The following is a 19,060-nucleotide window of genomic DNA, read 5'->3' on the forward strand; positions in this document are numbered from 1 at the left end:
ATGGCAGGCCAACAAGTTTCGGGGGTCTTTCCCCGAGTTGATGATCTTCCAGCAGCACTCGCTGTCCGTTTTCTTGCGCGTCCTGGGAACAGCCCGAGGATCAGTGAGCCTTCTGTCACGCAGCTGCTGTGACAAAGGCCCATGAATCTTTCGCCAGCCCACAGTCCGCAAAGAGGTGAGTGACCGTCTCGTCTCCACTGCAGTAATCTCGGGGCAGCGTGCTGTGGGAGTGATCTCCGGGCATGCAGTGAGGACCAGACTGGGAGGGGCCCTCTCGCCGGCAGTTGGTAAGACCTGGTGATGAGGCATTCTGCCATATGGTCTGGACTGTCTGCTCCGGGAACCACTCCACTGTGTCCATCCAGTCCTTCTCCTGCAGTAACTGCAGTACATTCCGTGCTGACCACTGTCTGGTGTTCTTGTGGTCAAAGCTGCTGGTCTGAAAGAACTGTCACCAGTTTCATGAACACAAGGTTCACATGGAGAAGCTTCCTGATTGAGACAGACACAGTGTCACAGTGTATTTACAGGGTAGGGGCAGGAATGATGTTTCCCCTGGTTGGGCAGTGGAACCAGGGATCACAGACTCAAAATCTGAGGTCACCTCAGCAGGACTGAGATGAGGAGAAATTTCCCCAACACAGTGTGTGAATATTTGGAATTTTCTCCACAAGACTTCTAAATTAAACGGACATATTTAGGGGCTCGGCGATGTTGGGAACGTTGCAGGAAAGTGGCGCTGGGGTCAAAGATCAGCCATGTTCTGAGTGAGGGGAAGAATAGTGCAATGGGCCGAATGGCCACGCCTTCTCCTGTTTCTTATTTTCTAAATCACGAGTTTACCTTTCCCCTTGGTCTTCAGTCTGTCGGATTGCACAGGGGGACGGTGAGAGCTACGGAGATCCATCAGCAGCCGATGCGGTTATTTCATACTCTTGTTATTTATCGCTGTTTCTCTGTATTTGGTTCCCTTCAGCACTCTGGCTGATCTTTCACTGCCTGCTTCTGTTATGGTTACTATTCTATATTTTTTCCAAGTATGTCCGCAGGAAAATGTTTCTCGGGATTGTATGTGGTGACTTATCTGGACTCTGATAATAAAATTTATTTTGAAATTTGAGTTTCGGGGATTTTCCTTTAATTCTGTGAACAAACTGTGACTGGCATCTCCAGCTCCCAGTAGCAGCCCATTCTCACACACACAGCCAATCAGCGATCACCGCTGGGAGAGGGATACCCTCATTGGCTGAGGGGTGTCAGTGGGCGGGACGCTGTTTGGACCGGGACCGAGTGGGCCGGACACCGGGAGCTGCGCCTCGGGTTTCGGCTGCACCACCGGCGGGTCGTGAATCCTTTCGAAGGCAGAGCTGAAGCGACCGGCGGAGATTCCGTGAGATGTTTCAGCTACACGGAAGCGCCCGGCCTTTCCCCGCCGAGGATCGGGGCCTGTTGTCTGGAGTTGTCTCCCAGCCCCGTCCCTTCCTGCTGGGAGACGGGAGCTGCCCCGCAGCGGCTGCCGGTGGATCTCCGGAGCTCTCACCGCTCCCCTGTGCAATCCGAACGGCTGAAAGCCAAGGGAGAACAAGGCGCAAAGGTAAACTCGTGCTTTAGAAAATAACCAACAGGAGCATGTCCGGCCATTCGGCCCGTTGCGCCTATTCCACCCTTTCCTCAGAGTAGTCCTTTTTAAATCTTTTTATTGAGTTTAAACAAACATAAATGAAACACGAATACAAAGAGCTTGAGAGTACATAATTAATAGGTTAAGGTATAAATACAAATAGATGATAATAACCTCCCAAACTCATAGGTGTTACAAAAAATGGAGAAAATAAATGAAACAAATCCTAACCGACATGGGCCATTGCATTATATCAATTATACACAGTAACGTCAATAACTCCGCACCTCCAACCAAATAATTAAGGATATTAAAAGTAAAGTTTTGGAAAAGTAAATTTAGCTCATATGAAAATGTTGAATAAATGGTCTCCAAATTTCTTGAAAATTAACTGAAGGGTCAAAGACAACACTTCGAATTTTTTTCTAAACTCAAACAAGAAATAGTTTGAGAAAACCACTGAAATATAGTTGGAGGATTAATTTCTTTCCAGTTAAATAGGATAGATCATCTAGCCATTAATGTAAAAAAATGCAATCATCCGCCGGGCTGAGGGGGGAATAAATGACTATTATCCACCATTGGTAAACTGAAAGTTGCAGAAATAGGATGCGGTTGCAATTTGATATTCAGAACTGTTGAAATAATACCAAAAACATCTTTCCAATAATTTTCCAAACAGGGGCAAGACCAGAACATGTGGGTCAATGAAGCAACTTCAGAATGACATCTGTCACAGGCTGGATTAACATAAGAATAAAATCGAGCGAGTTTATCCTTGGACATGTGAGCCCTATGAACATCCTTAAATGGTATTAGGCATGTTTAGCACAAATAGAAGAAAAATTGATTAATTGTAAAATGTTCTCCCACTGCCCTGTGAGTATAAGAAAATGAAGTTCTTTTTCCCATTCCTTCTTAATTTTTTCTCATAGTCCTGGCTGTATTTTCATGATCGTATTATAAATGATGGCTACTAAACCCTTCTGGCAAGGATTCAGAGCCAGATTTTTTTCTGAAATGTCCATTGGACATAATTTCAGAAAAGACTAACATTCAAGAAATTTCTAACTTGCAAGTATCTAAAAAAAAAAAAGAGTTTTAGGCTGGATAGCTGTTCAAAGGACATAAAACTGTTATCTAAAAATAGATCACGAAAACATGTTATACCTTTTGTTTTCCATAACACAAAGGCTGGGTCCATAAAAGAGGGCTGGAAAAAAAAGTTAGATATCAGAGAGCTTGATAAGATAAACTTATTCAAGCCGAAGAATTTACAAAATTGAAACCATATTCTTAATGTATGTTTAACTATAGGATTAGTTATTTGTTTATTTTGTTTAGATAAAGCAAAAGGAGGCAAAGATCCTAAAATAGAAAACAATGAGAAGCCTTGTACAGATTTACACTCCAAATTTACCCATTGTGGGTAAGGTACTACGACCAATTCTCATGTCCAAAATATTAACTATCAGATGGTAACTGCCCAGTAGTAAAATCTTAGGTTTGGCAAAGCAAAACCACCTTCCTACTTAGGCTTCTGTAAATATTTCTTACTTAATGTAGGATTTTTATTCTGCCACATGTACTAAGATATTTTGCAATCAATAATATCAAAAAAAGCTTTAGGAATAAAAATTGGTAATGCTTCGATTAAATATAAAAAATTGGGTAATACTATCATCTTGTTAGTATTAATTCGACCAACCAATGACAGAGATAATGGGGACCACCTGGTAACAATTTGCTTGATTTGTTCAATTAAAGGTAAAAAATTAACTTTAAATAAACCCTTATGTTTCTTGGTAATTTTAATACCCAAATAAGTAAAATGATCTGTCACAACTTTAAATGGTAAGTGTTTATAAATTGGAACTAGCATATTTAATGGAAATAATTCACTCTTATTAAAATTCATTTTGTAGCCAGAAAAGCTACTAAACTGAGCAAGCAAGGATGAAACAGCAGGAATAGATCTCTCGGGGTCAGATATGTATAGTAGCAAATCATCAGCATATAATGATAACTTATAAGTCCCTTACCCACGGGTAATACCAAAAATATTAGGTGATTCATAAATGGCAACGGCTAAAGTTTCCAAAGCAATGTCAAATAATAGAGGACTTAAAGGGCAGCCTTGCCTCTTACCAGGGGACAACTGATAAAAAGATCTTTGATTACTGGTAAGAACCGAAGCCAAAGGTTTATAATACATTAATATAATCAATGATATAAATTTCAAGCTGAAATTAAAATTCTGCAACGTATTAAATAAATATAATGATTCAACTCTATCGAACGCTTTTTCAGCATCTACGGAAATGACATTCTGGTATTTTAGATGAAGTATAGATTATATTAATTTATTTTCTAATGTTAAAAGATGAATAACAGGTTTTAATAAATCCGGTCTGATCTTCAGAGATAATTTGAGGGAATACATTTTCTCATGCAGTGGCCAAAATTTTGGAAAAAATCGTAGAATCCGTATTCAGCAAGGATATTGGCCGATAGGATGCACATTCAGTGGGGTCTTCAACTTTTTTTAAGAATTGGAGAAATGGAGGCATCATAAAAAGATTGTGGTTATTTACTTACAGTTAACGCATCTTTAACAATTTTACAAAGCCAAGGAGTGAGTGTAGAAGAAAAGGATTTAAAAAATTCAGCAGTATAACAGTCCGGACCAGTGGCTTTAACTGAATTCATTGAAAAAGGGAGTGGGTTCCCTTTTCCAGACCCTGCCCGGGGACTTGTGCCACTCCTCAGGGTTATATATGGAACCTCTCGGGCAGGGACAGGGAGTGGGTTCCCCTTTCTAGACCCTACCCAGGGACTCGTGCCTCTCCTCAGGGTTATATATGGAAGCTCTTGGGCAGAGACAGGGAGTGGGTTCCCCTTTCCCAGGCAGATGCCTGAAGGTGACCGGGAGCCACCAGAGGGGCTGATGTAATACAAGCCATGTCATGGTGGGTCGCTGAGGTAAGGGAACCCATTTGAATGACAGCCCGACTGCATGCAGATTTTGAGAATTTATCCGATAGCTACAGAAAAAAGGAGAATCCCTTGCGTACTTTATAGCTCGTTTTAAGGATATGTGAGAGTCCAATGCCGGCAAACCCCTGGACAGATCAATGTGTCCAGCTGGCAGTGCAGACTTTTCTACACTGTCTCAGGCCCAAGCCTGCCCACTCCTTTAAATTAACTAATCTCAATTCCCTGTGTCAGACCTGGCACCGGGTGACATAAATTCTGATGAATAGGGAGTGCATTTGACTCTTTAAAGGGACTGGGGAAAAGCGAGAGTGTGCACAGAGAACCGGTAGTGAGGAGATGGAGTTCGGGTACCGGCGAAGAACCCAGAACGGGTGTCAGGATCGTGCGGACGGTGCAGATGAAGAGGACACTTGGCTAAGGACAGAAAAGGGGTTTGTAGAAAGAGGGGACATTGGGCCAGAGATTGTCGCACTGCATTCACAGACAAGAATAATAAGCGGCAGGAAGAGAGCCTGGATGACAGTGATACTCGACAGAGTACCACATTTACTCTTCACAATCCCTTTGGTCCCGGATAGGACAGGCCAGAGGGGACGGTTCACAGTGATACTCGACATAGTACCACATTTACTCTCCACAATCCCTTAGGTCCCGGTTAGGGCAGGCCAGAGGGGACGGATCACAGTGATACTCGACATAGTACCACATTTACTCTCCACAATCCCTTTGGTCCCTGATAGGGCAGGCCAGAGGGGACGGATCACAGTGATACTCGACAGAGTACCACATTTACTCTCCACAATCCCTTTGTTCCCGGATGGGGCAGATCGGAGTGGATGGATCACAGTGATACTCGACAGAGTACCACATTTACTCTCCACAATCCCTTTGGTCCCGGATAGGACAGGCCAGAGGGGACGGTGATACAGGCGGTTGTGATCAGGCTCACCACACAGGCAGGCTCTTTTCTCACTGCTGCAATCAGGTAGAAGGTACAAGAGCCTCAGGACTTGCCCCACCAGGGTCAGGGACAGTTACTACCCCTCAACCATCGGGCTGTGGAACAACACAGGACAACTGCACTCACTGGTCCATAGAGAGGCTCCCACAACAAATCATCATACTGAGACTGTATCAAAATGAGTGAAATTGGAGGTGGTTTGACTGAGACAGATCACATTCCTGTCTCAGAATTAGAGAAATAGAATCTCACAGGATATTTACAGCAGAAGAGCTGGAATGAAGTTTCCCATAAGGTGTGGAACCAGCGCTCAGATTCTGTGACCCCGGTTCCTCAACACAGCCAAAGGAAACATCATTCCTGCATTTGTGACACCCTGTTTGCTCCGTGGCCCCCGGTATGAAGCTCAAACTGTTGCAACACCTGCCCTTTAAATTCATGGCTGAGGCTGTGTTGTGTCTGCTCACTGTTTGAGTTCGATATTAAATGAAGAACATTGAATGGGAAGGAAGGTTTGAAGACAAGAATAAAGATCTCCTCTGAAGGTATACGGGGACCTGGTGAGAGAGTCAATACACTGTGAGACTGTGTCTGTCTCAGTCAGACAGCCTTTTATTTCTCCAATATTGAGAGAGACCCGGTCAGTATAATCTCTCCGAGGACACTACCTCACCTCCTAAATCAATCTGGGAAATCTCTTCATTCCCTTCATCCCACAGGCTGACTCGGGGAGGGAGACCAGACCTGTGCACAGTGTTCCATGTACGCTCTCACCAGGACAACATATACCTTCAGAGGAGATCTTTATTCTTGTATTCAAACCTTCCTTCCCATTCAATGCTCTTCATTTAATATCGAACTCAAACAGTGAACAGACACAACACAGCCTCAGCCATGAATTTAAAGGGCAGGTGTTGCAACAGTTTGAGCTTCATACCGGGGGCCACGGAGCAAACAGGGTGTCACAAAGGGAGGAATGTGGGAATGTTGTATGTCTGAGACCAGCTGTGTGTGTTTGTGTATCAGAATCAGGTTTAATATCAGCGGCGTATGTGGTGAAATTTGACAGCAGCAGATTGCATTATTTATTAATAAAACCTACAGATTACAATAAGTATGTATAAAATTATATTTAAAGTGTAGTGCAAAAAGCGAGGGAAAATCCTGAGGAAGTGTTTATCAGCTCATTGTCCATTCAGAAATCTGACAGTGGGGAAGAAGCTGTTCCTCAACCGGGGAGTGTGTCTTCAGGGTCCTGTACATACTCCTTGATAGTAGAAATGAGAAGAGGTCATGTCCTGGGTGATTGGGGTCCTTAATGATGGATCACCTTTTTGTGGCATCATCTTTTGAATGTGTCCTGGATGCTGTGGTGCCCATGAAGGAGCTGGCTGAGTTTACAACTTTCTGCAGCATTTTCCGATCCTGTGCAGTGGCCTCTCCACACCAGGCAGTGATGCAACCAGTTAGAATGCTCTCCACAGCACATCTGTAGAAATTTGCAAGTGTCTTTAGTGACAGACTGATTCCCCTCAATCTCCGAATGAAATATAGCCGATGTTGTGCCTTCATTGTAACTGCATCAATATGTTGGGCCCAGGATAGTTCCTCAGAGATGTTGACAGGCAGGAAATGGAAACTGCTCACCCTTTTCACTTCTGATCCCACGATGGGGACTGGTGTGTGTTCCCTCGACTTCCCCTTCCTGAATCCACAATCAATTCCTTTGTCTTCATGATGCTAAGTGCAAGGTTGTTGCTGTGACACCACTCAACTTGCTGATCTATCTCACTCCTGTACTCCTCCTCGTCACCGTCTGAAATTCCAGCAACAATAGTTGTGTCATCAGCAAGTTTGTAGATGAGCCTAGACACACAGACGTGGTGTAGAGAGAGTAGAGCAGTGGGCTGAGCACACATCATTGAGGTGTGCCCGTGTTGATTGTCAGCAAGGAGGAGATGTTATTTCTGATTCACACAGTCTGGGGTCTCAATAGACAATAGACAATAGGTGCAGAAGTAGACCATTCGGCCCCTCGAGTCTGCACCGCCATTCTGAGATCATGGCTGATCATTCACTATCAATACCCAGTCCCTGCCTTGTCCCCATATCCCTTGATTCCCCTATCCATCAGATATCTATCTAGCTCCTTCTTGAAAGCATCCAGAGAATTGGCCTCCACTGTCTTCCGAGGCAGTGCATTCCACACCTCCACAACTCTCTGGGAGAAGAAGCTCTTCCTCAACTCTGTTTTAAATAACTGACCTCTTATTCTCAATCCATGCCCTCTGGTACTGTACTCTCCCAACATCTGGAACATATTTCCTGCCTCAATCCTATCAAATCCTTTAATTATCTTATACGTTTCAATCAGATCCCCTCTCATTCTCCTCAATTCCAGCGTGTACAAGCCCGATCTCTCCAATCTCTCTGCGTAAGACAGCCCTGCCATCCCAGGAATCAACCTAGTGAATCAAGGCTGCACTTCCTGAATTGCCAAAATGTCCTTCCTTAAACCTGGAGACCAAAACTGTACACAATATTCCAGGTGTGATCTCACCAGGGCCCTGTACAAATGCAAAAGGACATCTTTGCTCTTGTACTAAATTCCCCTTGTAATAAAGGCCAACATTCCATTTGCCCTCTTCACTGCCTGTTGCACTTGCTCATTCACCTTCATTGACTGATGAACTAGGACTCCTAGGTCTCTTTGCATTTCTCCCTTACCTAACTCTACACCGTTCAGACAATGCTCTGCCCTCTTGTTCCTGCTTCCAAAGTGGATAACTTCACATTTATTCACATTGAATGACATCTGCCAAGTATCTGCCCACTCACCGAGCCTATCCAAGTCTCCCTGTATTCTCCTAACGTCCTCTTCTCATGTCACACTGCCACCCAGTTTAGTATCATCAGCAAACTTGCTGATATAGTTTTCAACGCCCTCATCTAAATCGTTGACATAAATCGTAAAGAGCTGTGTTCCCAATACAGAGCCCTGTGGTACCCCACTAGTCACCTCCAGCCAGTCCGACAAACACCCATTCACTGCTACGCTTTGCTTTCTATCTGCCAACCAGTTTTCTATCCATGTTGAAACCCTGCCCCCAATGCCATGAGCTCTGATTTTACTCACCAATCTCCGATGTGGCACCTTATCGAATGCCTTCTGAAAATCTAGGTACACAACATCCACTGGCTTACCCTCGTCTAACATCCCTGTTACACCCTCAAAAAACTCCAACAGATTAGTCAAGCATGATTTGCCCTTGGTAAATCCATGCTGGCTCGGCCTAATCCTATTACTGCCATCAAGATGTGCCACTATTTTGTCCTTAATAATGGACTCAAGCATCTTCCCCACGACTGACGTTAGGCTAACAGGGCGATAGTTCTCCGTTTTCTCCTTCCCTCCCTTCTTGAAAAGTGGGGTAACATTAACACTCTCCAATCTTCAGGAACTGATCCTGAATCTAAGGAACATTGGAAAATGATTACCAATGCATCCGCATTTTCCTGAGCCACCTCTTTTAGAGCCCTCGGATGCAGACCATCTGGACCAGGGGATTTATTAGCCTTCAGTCCTACCAGTCTACTCATCACAGTTCCTTTCCTAATGTCAATCTATCTCAATTCCTCTGATAACTTATGACCCTGGCCCATCCATACAACTGGGAGATTGCTTGTGTCCTCCCTGGTGAAGACAGATCTAAAGTACGCATTAAATTCTGTTGCCATTTCCCTGTTTCCCATAACAATTTCTCCCAATTCATTCTTCAAGGGGCCAACATTGTTCTTAACTATCTTCTTTCTCTTCACATAGCTAAAAAAGCTTTTGCTATCCCCTTTTATATTCCTGGCTAGACTGAGCTCATACCTTATTTTTTTCTCTCCATATTGCTTTTTTAGTTAAGATCTGCTGTTCCTTAAAACTTTCCCAATCATCTGTATTCTCACTCATTTCGCCCTGTCATACTTCTTTTTCTTTAATGCTATACAATCTCTGACTTCCACCTCTTTGAATCCTTCCTTCTCATTGGAATGAACTGCTTTTGCATCTTTTGTATTATCCCCAAGAATATCTGCCACTGCTGATCCACTGTCTTTCCTGCCAGGGCATCCGCCCATTTAATTTTGGCCAGCTCTTCCCTCATGGCTCCGTAGTCTCCTTTATTTATTTGCAACACTGACACCTCTGATCTGCCCTTATCCCTCTCAAATTGTAGATAAAAACTTATCATGTTATGATCACTACTTCCTAATGGCTCCTTTACTTCAAGATCACTTATCAATTCCTGTTCATTACACATCACCAAGTCCAAAATAGCCTCGTTCCTGGTTGGCTCAAGCACAAGCTGTTCCAAAAATACATCCCTTAGACACTCCACAAACTCCACACAGTGCTCCTGGTGAGGATCCAGTGGCAGAAGGAGGTACAGAGGCCCAAGTTTTGGAGCTTGTTGATTACAATTGAGGGTCTGACTGTGTTGAATGCTGATCTGTAATCATCAGCCTATCTTGTGTATTGCTATTGTCCGGGTGATCTGATGCTGATTGTGAGCCAGTGAGAATTGTTGACCGATTGTAGCGATTGGCAAATTGCAGTGGATCCCTGCACACAGACAGGAGTTGATTGACCATGACCAACCCCTCAAAGCACTTCATTACAGTAGTGAGCGTCACTGGGCGATGGTTGTTGAGGCAGGTCACCCTGGTATTTTTGGGCACTGGTATAATTGTTGACGTTCTGAAACGCGCGTGTGTGTGTATGTCTACGTGTGTTTGCATGCTTGAGTAGAGAGACAGAGTACTTGAGGCTTTCCAGTTCGATGCAGGAATATTTCCAGTAATTGGTGTGCCTCGAAAGACGGGTCACAGTGTTGGGCCGACTACTCAGATCAGAACAAAATCATTTACCCAGCAGACTGAGCTCACAACCCGCTCTTGTGTTTCAGAGTTATTTACAAATTGAAATGTACAATTTAAAATGTGCAAAGTAAATTTATTATCAAAGTATAGGCACATCACCATGTATAATCCTGGGATTTGATTATGTTGTAAATTCAGTAAACTCAGGAACCATTATAAAATTAATGAAAGATCGCCCCCAACAGGACAAACAAAATAACCATGTGCAGAAGACAACAAAATTCAAATACAAAAGAAATAAAACCAAAAAATAACCCAGAAATAAACATCAAGAACATGAGAAGAAGAGCTGTTGATTGTGTCCATTCGTTGTGGGAATAGCAAAGTTTAGGGATCTGGTCTCAATTTAGAAATTTTTTTGGTTTAGCGAATTTTTCATTATCATCTCCCAATCTCCTTAATTATTTTTTTTATCCCTTCTGTGACTGACAAAGTCTTTAAGGATTGGGATGAACTAGGTATTAAGTGTCTTTGGGACTTGTTTATCTCAGGATCTCTTGCATCATTTGACCAATTGTCAAATCAATTTGCACTCCCAAAATCACATTTTTCCAGATACCTTCAAATTAGAGATTTTCTACGTTTCCAATTAGCTACTTTTCCTATAGGTCCTGATAAAAATTTACTGGAAGATCTTTTAAATTTAACACCTTTTGTTAATGGTTCTAACTTGTTGATTGATTCTAGACAAGACTTTTTAGATAAAATAAAAAAACGCTTGGGAGGATGACCTAAATTGTCAGATTTCTGATGATAGATGGAATAAAATTTTTAAACAGGTTAATAAATCATCTTTCTGTGCTCATCATTCTCTTCTACAATTTAAAGTGGTTCACAGAGCTTACATTTCTAAACAGAAGCTGTCCAGTTTTTACCCGAATGTTTCCCCACTTTCTAATAAATGCAACTCTGCTGATGCCTCTTTAATTCATATGTTTTGGTTTTGCCTTACAATTGAAAAGATTTGGAGGGAAGTATTTCATACCTTCTCCCAACTTTTTAGGATCCAATTTGACCCAAATCCCCTTACTTCCTTGTTTGGTATTATTGCAAATGAAGACATAACTTTAAATACTCCTAACCTACAGGTTTTAGTTTTTACCTCTCTTTTAGCAAGAAGAGCAATCTTGCTTAAATGGAAGGAGTCAACCCGTCCTACACATCTTCAAAGGCTACGTAATATTATGTCGTATTTAAATTTAGAAAAGATCCGCTGCTCAGTCTTAAATTCGAAACAATCTTTTTATGATATTTTGGGACCTTTCCTAAATAACGTTTCCAATTTATAAAGTTTAACAGTGCACAGACTTTGATGTATATTTTTATCTTCTCTTCTTAAGTGAATATGTTTTTTTTCTAATCCATTGTCATCCATCAGCTTTTTTCTTTGGTAGTTGGTAGGGGGTTGAATTTTTTTATATATATAACATTTATTTTATGATTTGATCTGTCTTTAAATTTTTGATTACCGAGTGCTATACCTTTATGTGTTATGCTATAACATTTTGATCAATATTATTACAATATATGAATGTACACAAGTTATGATGAGATGTATCTATGTGTTGCACTCTGTAAATTTTTTTTCTTCTGAATAAAAATATTGTAAAAAGAAAGCAGGACCTGTTGGTTGAGTGTAATAACTGTTCCTGAACCTGGGGTTGATGCTCCTGAGACTCATGCACCTTCTTCCTGATGGCAGAATTGAGAAGAGAGCATGGCCTGGGTGGTGGGGGTCCTTGATGATGGATGCTGATTTCCTGCGACAGCACTCCACAGAGATGTGCTCAGTCGTGAGCAGAGTTTTACCTGTGATGTGCTGGGCCACATCCACTATGATGTGCTGGGCCGTACTACTGAGGACAGAGAGTTCCCGCTTTTTTGTAATTGCACTTGTGTCCCGGGCTCGGGACAGATCCTCTGAAATGTTAACACTGTGGAATTTAAAGTTGCTGAACGTCTCCACCTTTGAGCCCCGATGAGGATTGCCTCATGGGTTCCTGTTTCCTCCTCCAAAGTCCAGAACCAGCTCATTGCTCTTGCTCTCATTGAATGAGAGGCTGCTCTTGGACCATAAGACCATGAGGGACAGAAGCAGAATTAGGCCATTTGGCCCATCAAAACTGCTCTGCCGCTTCATCATGGTAAATCCATTTTTCCTCCCAGCCCCATTTTCCTGCCTTCACTGCGTATCCTTTCATGCCCTGACCGATCGGAAGTCCATCAACGTCTGCCTTAGCAAAAGGAAAAGCAGCATCCGTCATCAAGGCAAGATGAGATGAGGCACCTCCCACTACATACCCATCCATTTCTGTCCCTCCGCCCTCCCCACTCTCTTGCCTACAAAGCTCACTTTCACTCCTTACCATTACCTACCCAGGACTGTATACAGTGTAGGCATTACAATAAATAATAAACAGGACAGTAGGGCAAGGGGTCAGTCCAGGCTCTGGCTATTGAGGAGTCTGATAGCTTGAGGGAAGAAACTGTTACAGAGTCTGGTCGTGAGAGCCCAAATGCTTCGGAGACTTTTCCCAGACGGCAGGAAGGAGAAGAGTTTGTATGAGGGGTGCATGGGGTCCTTCATAATGCTGTTTGCTTTGCGGATGCAGTGTGTAGTATAAATGTCTGTAATGACGGGAAGAGAGACCCCGATGATCTTCTCAGCTGACCTCACTATCCGCTGCCGGGTCTTGCGATCCGAGATGGTGCAATTGCCGAACCAGGCAGTGATGCAGCTGTTCGGGATGCTCTCAATACAACTTCTGTAGAATATGATGAGGATTGGGGGGGGGGCGGGGTGTGAGATGGACTTTCCTCAGCATCCGGAGAAAGTAGAGACGCTGCTGGGCTTTCTTTGCTATGGAACTGCTGTTGAGGGTCCAGGTGAGATTCTCCGTCAGGTGAACACCAAGAAATTTGGTGCTCTTAACGATCTCTACCGAGGAGCCGTCGATGTTCAGCGGGGAGCGGTCGCTCCGTGCCCTCCTGAAGACAACAACCATCTCTTTCGCTTTGCTCACATTCAGAGGCAGGTTGTTGGCTCTGCACCTGTCCGTTAGCCGCTGCACCTCCTCTCTGTAAGCTGACTAGTTGTTCTTGCTGATGAGACCCACCACGGTTGTGTCATCGGCGAACTTGATGACGTGGTTCGAGCTGTGTGTGTCAGCACAGTCGTGGGTCAGCAGAGTGAACAGCAGTGGACTGAGCACACAGCCCTGGGGGACCCCCGTGCTCAGAGTGATGGTGTTGGTGATGCTGCCTCCCGATTCGGACTGACTGAGGTCTCCCAGTCAGGAAATCTAGGATCCAGTTGCACAGGGAGGTGTTCAGGCCCAGCAGGCTCAGCTACTGTATGAGGTTGGTGGTGGGTGCTGGGAGATCCCCAGAGTCAAGATGGTTGGTGATGATGTGGGAGACGATGTCCTGGTGTTCCTTACTGGGGTCCTGTTCGAGGGGTAAGTAGGAGGAGGTGTCTGAGAGTTGGTGATAGGCCTCTGCAAGGTATGGGTCAGTCCGACAGACTACTACAGCACCTCCGCTATCTGCAGGTTTGATGGTGAGTTTAGGATCAGTGCAGTGGGGGTGGAGAGTCCAACGTTCAGACGGAGTGAGGCTGGAATTGGAGAGAGGACGTTGAAGTCCAGACGGTTAATGTCCCGTCAACAGACTTAGTGGGGTCCTGTTCAAATTCCCGTGGCTCCTATGAGCCCCTTCCGATGTCAGCACATCTTTTCTTAGACATGGGGCCGGAAACTGCTCACAATGCTCCACGTGAGGCCTCTTTGTAAAGCCTCACCAATGCGTCCTTGCTTTTCCTCTCGAAGTGAATGTCAACATCACAGAGAACTTCCTCAACATCGACTCAACCTGCAAATTATCCTTCAGGGAATCCTACACGAGGATTCAGAAGTCCCTTTAATTTTTTATGTTTTTTAATATTTTTTCCAGTTACAAAACTGTCTGCCCTTTTATTTCTTCTACCAAAGTACACGACCATGCCGTCCCCGAAATTCAGTCCTTCATCCATTGGTGTCCTCTGTAAATCTTTCTACAGGAAAGAAACAGCAATTTGTGTCCGGGAATTCTCAAATTCCGGACACATCTATGTCCGGATATTTAAGGAGTGACCAGATATTTCCATTGAAACACCGATATATCAGTTGTTGATCCTTGAAGTAGTGTCTCATCTCAGCCGGAGACGTGACTGAAATATTTTCGATGTAACTCAGTGAAATCCACTGGAACCGGGCGCTGAGAACACAAGTAACTGAAGTAAGGCTGTTTACAAGAAGGGGATGAGCGGTTCCCGTTTTCTAAGGAAGCCGAGATCCTTGAATGTGTCAGGCAGGATGCTGGAGATGTTTTACCAGTCTGTTGATGTAACTGCAGTTTTCTTTGCCGCTTTACGTAGGGGGAGCAGCATCGGTGCAAAATAAACTCATCAGAAAGGTTGGAACCATCCTTGGCCACAACCGGGGCTCTTACGAGTGAGTGGTGGAGAGGAGTGGTGTCACTAAACAAATGGCCATCCATTACGGACAATCGGGCACATCCTCTCCATGACCGACTGCACAGGCAGCGGAGCACCCTTTCAAACAGACTCACTCAGCACCGCTGTCACAAGGACCGTTACAGAAGCTCTTTCCTATCAGATGTAATAACCACATACAACAGTTCATCTGCTAACCGGCCACCCACAGCTCCAATCTGTTCATTAAATTTGCCGACAGCACCACATTGATTGGCCTAATCTCAAACAATAATGAGGTGGCCTGCAAGGAAGAAGTCATCTCTCTGACACACTGGTGTCGAGAAAACAACCTCTCCTTCAATCTCGAAAAATCAAGGGAGCTGGTTGTGAATTACAGGAGGAATGGAGACGAGCAAACCCCTAGAGACATCAGTGGATCTAGGGTTGAGAGGGTAAACAGCTTTAAGCTCCTCGGGACCCTCATCACCGAGGATCTCACGTGGTCTGTACACACAAGCTGTGCGGGGAAAAAGGCACAACAGCGTCTCTTCCACCTCAGACGGTTGAGGAAGTTTGGTATGGGCCCCCCCAAATCCCAAGAACTTTCTACAGGGGCATAATTGAGAGCATCCTGATTGGCTGCATCACTGCCTGGTATGGGAACTTTACCTCCCTTAATGGAAGGGTTCTGCAGAGAGTGGTGCGGGCAGCCCTGCGCATCTGTAGTTGTGAACTTCCCATGATTCAGGAAATTTACAGAGACAGGTGTGTAAAAAGGGTCCGTAGGATCATTGGGAACCTGAGTCCCGTCAATCACAATATATTCCACATGCTACCGTCGGGGCAAAGCTACCGCAGCGGAAAAGCCAGGACCAAGGCTCCGGGACAGCTTCTTCCACCAGGAATCAGACTGCTTAACTCACGCTGATTTGAGTGCATTTCTATGTCACCTTGACTGTTCTGTTTATCATACATTATTATGAATTACTATGATTGCACATTACACATTTAGACGGAGTAACAGTTTTACTCCACATGTATGTGAAGGATGTAAAAAAATAAAGTCAATTTAATACATCTTTCTGCGACAGATTATAGTTGAATAGTCTCTGCAATATTGTTTCATGCATTATTATTGCACATTGGTACAGTATTACTGTGTATGTTATTATTCTCTATTTTTTGTAAAGTCTTCACACTGTTAAGTCCGATTTTAAATATTGCTGCTGTAACGAAAGAATTTCCCACTCGGGATCAATAAAGTATTTATTATTATTATTCTCCAGCCCTATATCTCTTTCACCGACTTCACCGCTCTTGACTTTACGCCTCCCCCTTTCCCGTTTTCACCTATCACCTCATGTCGCCCCACAACCTGACTCCCGCCCTTCCTTTCCAGTCCTGAAGGGTCTCGGTCTGAAACGCCGACTGTTCACTCCTCTCCAGAGTCGCCGCCTGCCCCCCTGAGTTCCTCCAGCATTTTGTGTCTGTTGCTTTGGGTTCAGGATCTGCAGATTCTCGCCTGATAAATCATTGCGCATGCGTGGTCGTCGCCACCAATCCCGACTATCGCGCATGCGCCAAGTAGCAGAGGCTGACAACGACCGGACAAAGGTAAGAGCGGGTTCCGGCCGGGTTCTGATTCACCGGCGTCTGAAACGCGACCGAAGGACAGTTACTGTGATTTCCAGCAACACTGGTGCTGCACCCCACGATGCTCCTGGTCCTCTCCCTCTCTCTCAGCCCCATGATCCGTACCCGGCCCCAGAGAGATTTCGACTCCCCGGCGTTGGTGCCGCCGCCGCTTATTTTGCGGCGCATGCGCATTCTCGGGCCTTTCGATGCGGCCAGGGAGGTTTTACTCTCCCTCCCCGTCTCTCCCTCCCCCTCTCTCTCCCTCTCTCCCTCTCTCCCTCCCTCCCTCCCTCCCTCTCTCACCCTCTCCCTCCCTCCCCCTCTCTCTCCCTCCCTCCCCCTCTCTCTCCCTCCCTCCCCCCTCTCCCTCCCTCTCTCCCTCCCTCCCTCCCTCCCCCCTCTCTCCCTCCCTCCCTCCCCCTCTCTCTCCCTCCCTCCCCCTCTCTCTCCCTCCCCCTCTCTCTCCCTCCCTCCCTCCCCCTCTCTCTCCCTCCCTCCCCCTCTCTCACCCTCCCTCCCTCTCTCTCCCTCTCTCTCCCTCTCCCTCTCCCCCTCCCCGTCCCCAGCTTAATGGGGCATTACCGCCACCTTCTGCTCCGGAGTATGCGATGGATTCACATTCTAAATCCCGTCACCCAATCGCACACATACACATACCCTAACCTACACTTTATCCTCCCCATCCTGGTACCCTATTTCTGTTTATCCATCATATCCTATAAAAAAAACCCTGTACCCCTTAAGAAAGCTAAAAATACCCTGACCTGTGTTCTCCCACCCATGCCCAGCAACCCTTTTAATGTGAATTCCTGCACCCCCAATTCCCTTAGATTAATTCTCATCATCTCTCTCTGTATCCCATACTTCCTGCAACTCAGAACTACATGTTCTACTGACTCCTCTTCCTGACATTCCTCACACAGTCCTGTCTGGTGTTTCCCTACCAATTTCAGTGTTTGTTTCAGTGCACAGTGCCCCAGCCTTAACCTTGTCCACACAATTTCCTCTCTTCTGTATCTTCCTACCCTAGAACCTGCAACACTTTTATGTATTTGATATAAATGCCTCCCTTTCCCCTCCCTGTCCCATCTTTCTTGCCACATCTGGTTAATTTTTTCCCAGATTACACACTTAACCTCTGCTTTACTGATACTAATGTGCATTTCTATATTTTCTTTCTTTATTGCCCTCTTTGCCAACTCATCCACCCTTTTGTTGCCCTTTAACCCCTACATGAGCTGGAACCCATAGAAATTTAACCTGACCTCCCTGATTTGGAACTCTTGTGACTGACTGAAGGACTTCATGAAGTACATCTTGCCGGCTGTTTGAGTGAGAAGACCTTAAACTCGCTAGTACTGAAGATGAATCTGAGCATATCAATGCTTTGACTAGTTTAGATTTCTCCACCCATCACAATGCAACCAACACTGCCATCATCTCCACTGGACACACCGCTAACTTATCAGATGTTCTTCTGCTGATTGCAATTGCTTTTGCTGGTATAGCCACCCCAAACCCTGTCACTCTGGTCTCAGGTTCCTTCGCACCATCTGTATAGACCTGAGTATAATCACTATACTTTTCCATCACATAACAGTTAAATGCACTTACCAAATCAGTTTTATACTTTTCTTTCCTTTTTCCCTCTAACAAATGCCAGTCTACATCAGGCCATACCAGCTTCCATGGAGCTACAACTGGATAAACTCCTGAAGGACTTATCCTTAAATCGAACACCACATGATCTAGCAATATCATTCCCTACACGACTAAAGTTTTCCCTCTGTAACTACCCATTTAACACTCATTAAGAAGGGTGAGAATCATTGTGTCCCTGCAAATTAACCCAGTAGTTTCCCATCAATTGCGTCCTTCTCAATTCCAAAGGCATTGTTCCCATTTCTAACTGCAGGGCTGATACTGGTGATGTTTTAAAAGACCCACTGCACACTTTCAAAACCTGAGCCTGAATCACATCCAGTTTCATTATAAGAGACCTGGCTGCTGATCCATATGCTACACTTCCATAATCCAACACAGATCTTACTAAAGCCACATACATTCTCTTCAATGCTGAACAACTTGCTCCCCATTCCCTAGCAGTCAAACATCTCATCACGTTTATTACTTTTTTACAATTCTCGTCAACTTTTCTGATATGGTCTGCCCATGTTAATCGTGAATCAAATATAACTCCCAGAAATTTAAATGATCCAACCCTTTCTAATTCAATCCCATACATCCTTAACTTCTTCCCTACTTCAATTCTTTTCCTAGTGAAAAATACAGTTTGAGTTTTTTCCACTGAAAATCTACATCCCCAATCATAACCACACTCTACCAATTAATCAATTGCTCCTTGTAGTTTCCTGATTATATGCTCCGTGTTCCTGCCTCTTTTCCACAAGCCCCATCATCTGCAAACAGTGACCTACCAATA

General features: G+C 44.5%; 1 protein-coding gene across 1 annotated transcript in view; it reads right to left on the reverse strand.

Annotated features, from left to right (window-relative positions):
* The window catches only part of LOC132385773 (zinc finger protein 135-like), a 901,933-nt gene that overhangs the window by 359,878 nt on the left and 522,995 nt on the right, over window positions 1-19,060 (reverse strand). The gene's annotated exons all lie outside the window — the stretch shown is intronic.

This window comes from Hypanus sabinus (genome assembly GCF_030144855.1).
Source record: "Hypanus sabinus isolate sHypSab1 chromosome X2 unlocalized genomic scaffold, sHypSab1.hap1 SUPER_X2_unloc_2, whole genome shotgun sequence".
Taxonomy (NCBI): Eukaryota; Metazoa; Chordata; class Chondrichthyes; order Myliobatiformes; family Dasyatidae; genus Hypanus; species Hypanus sabinus.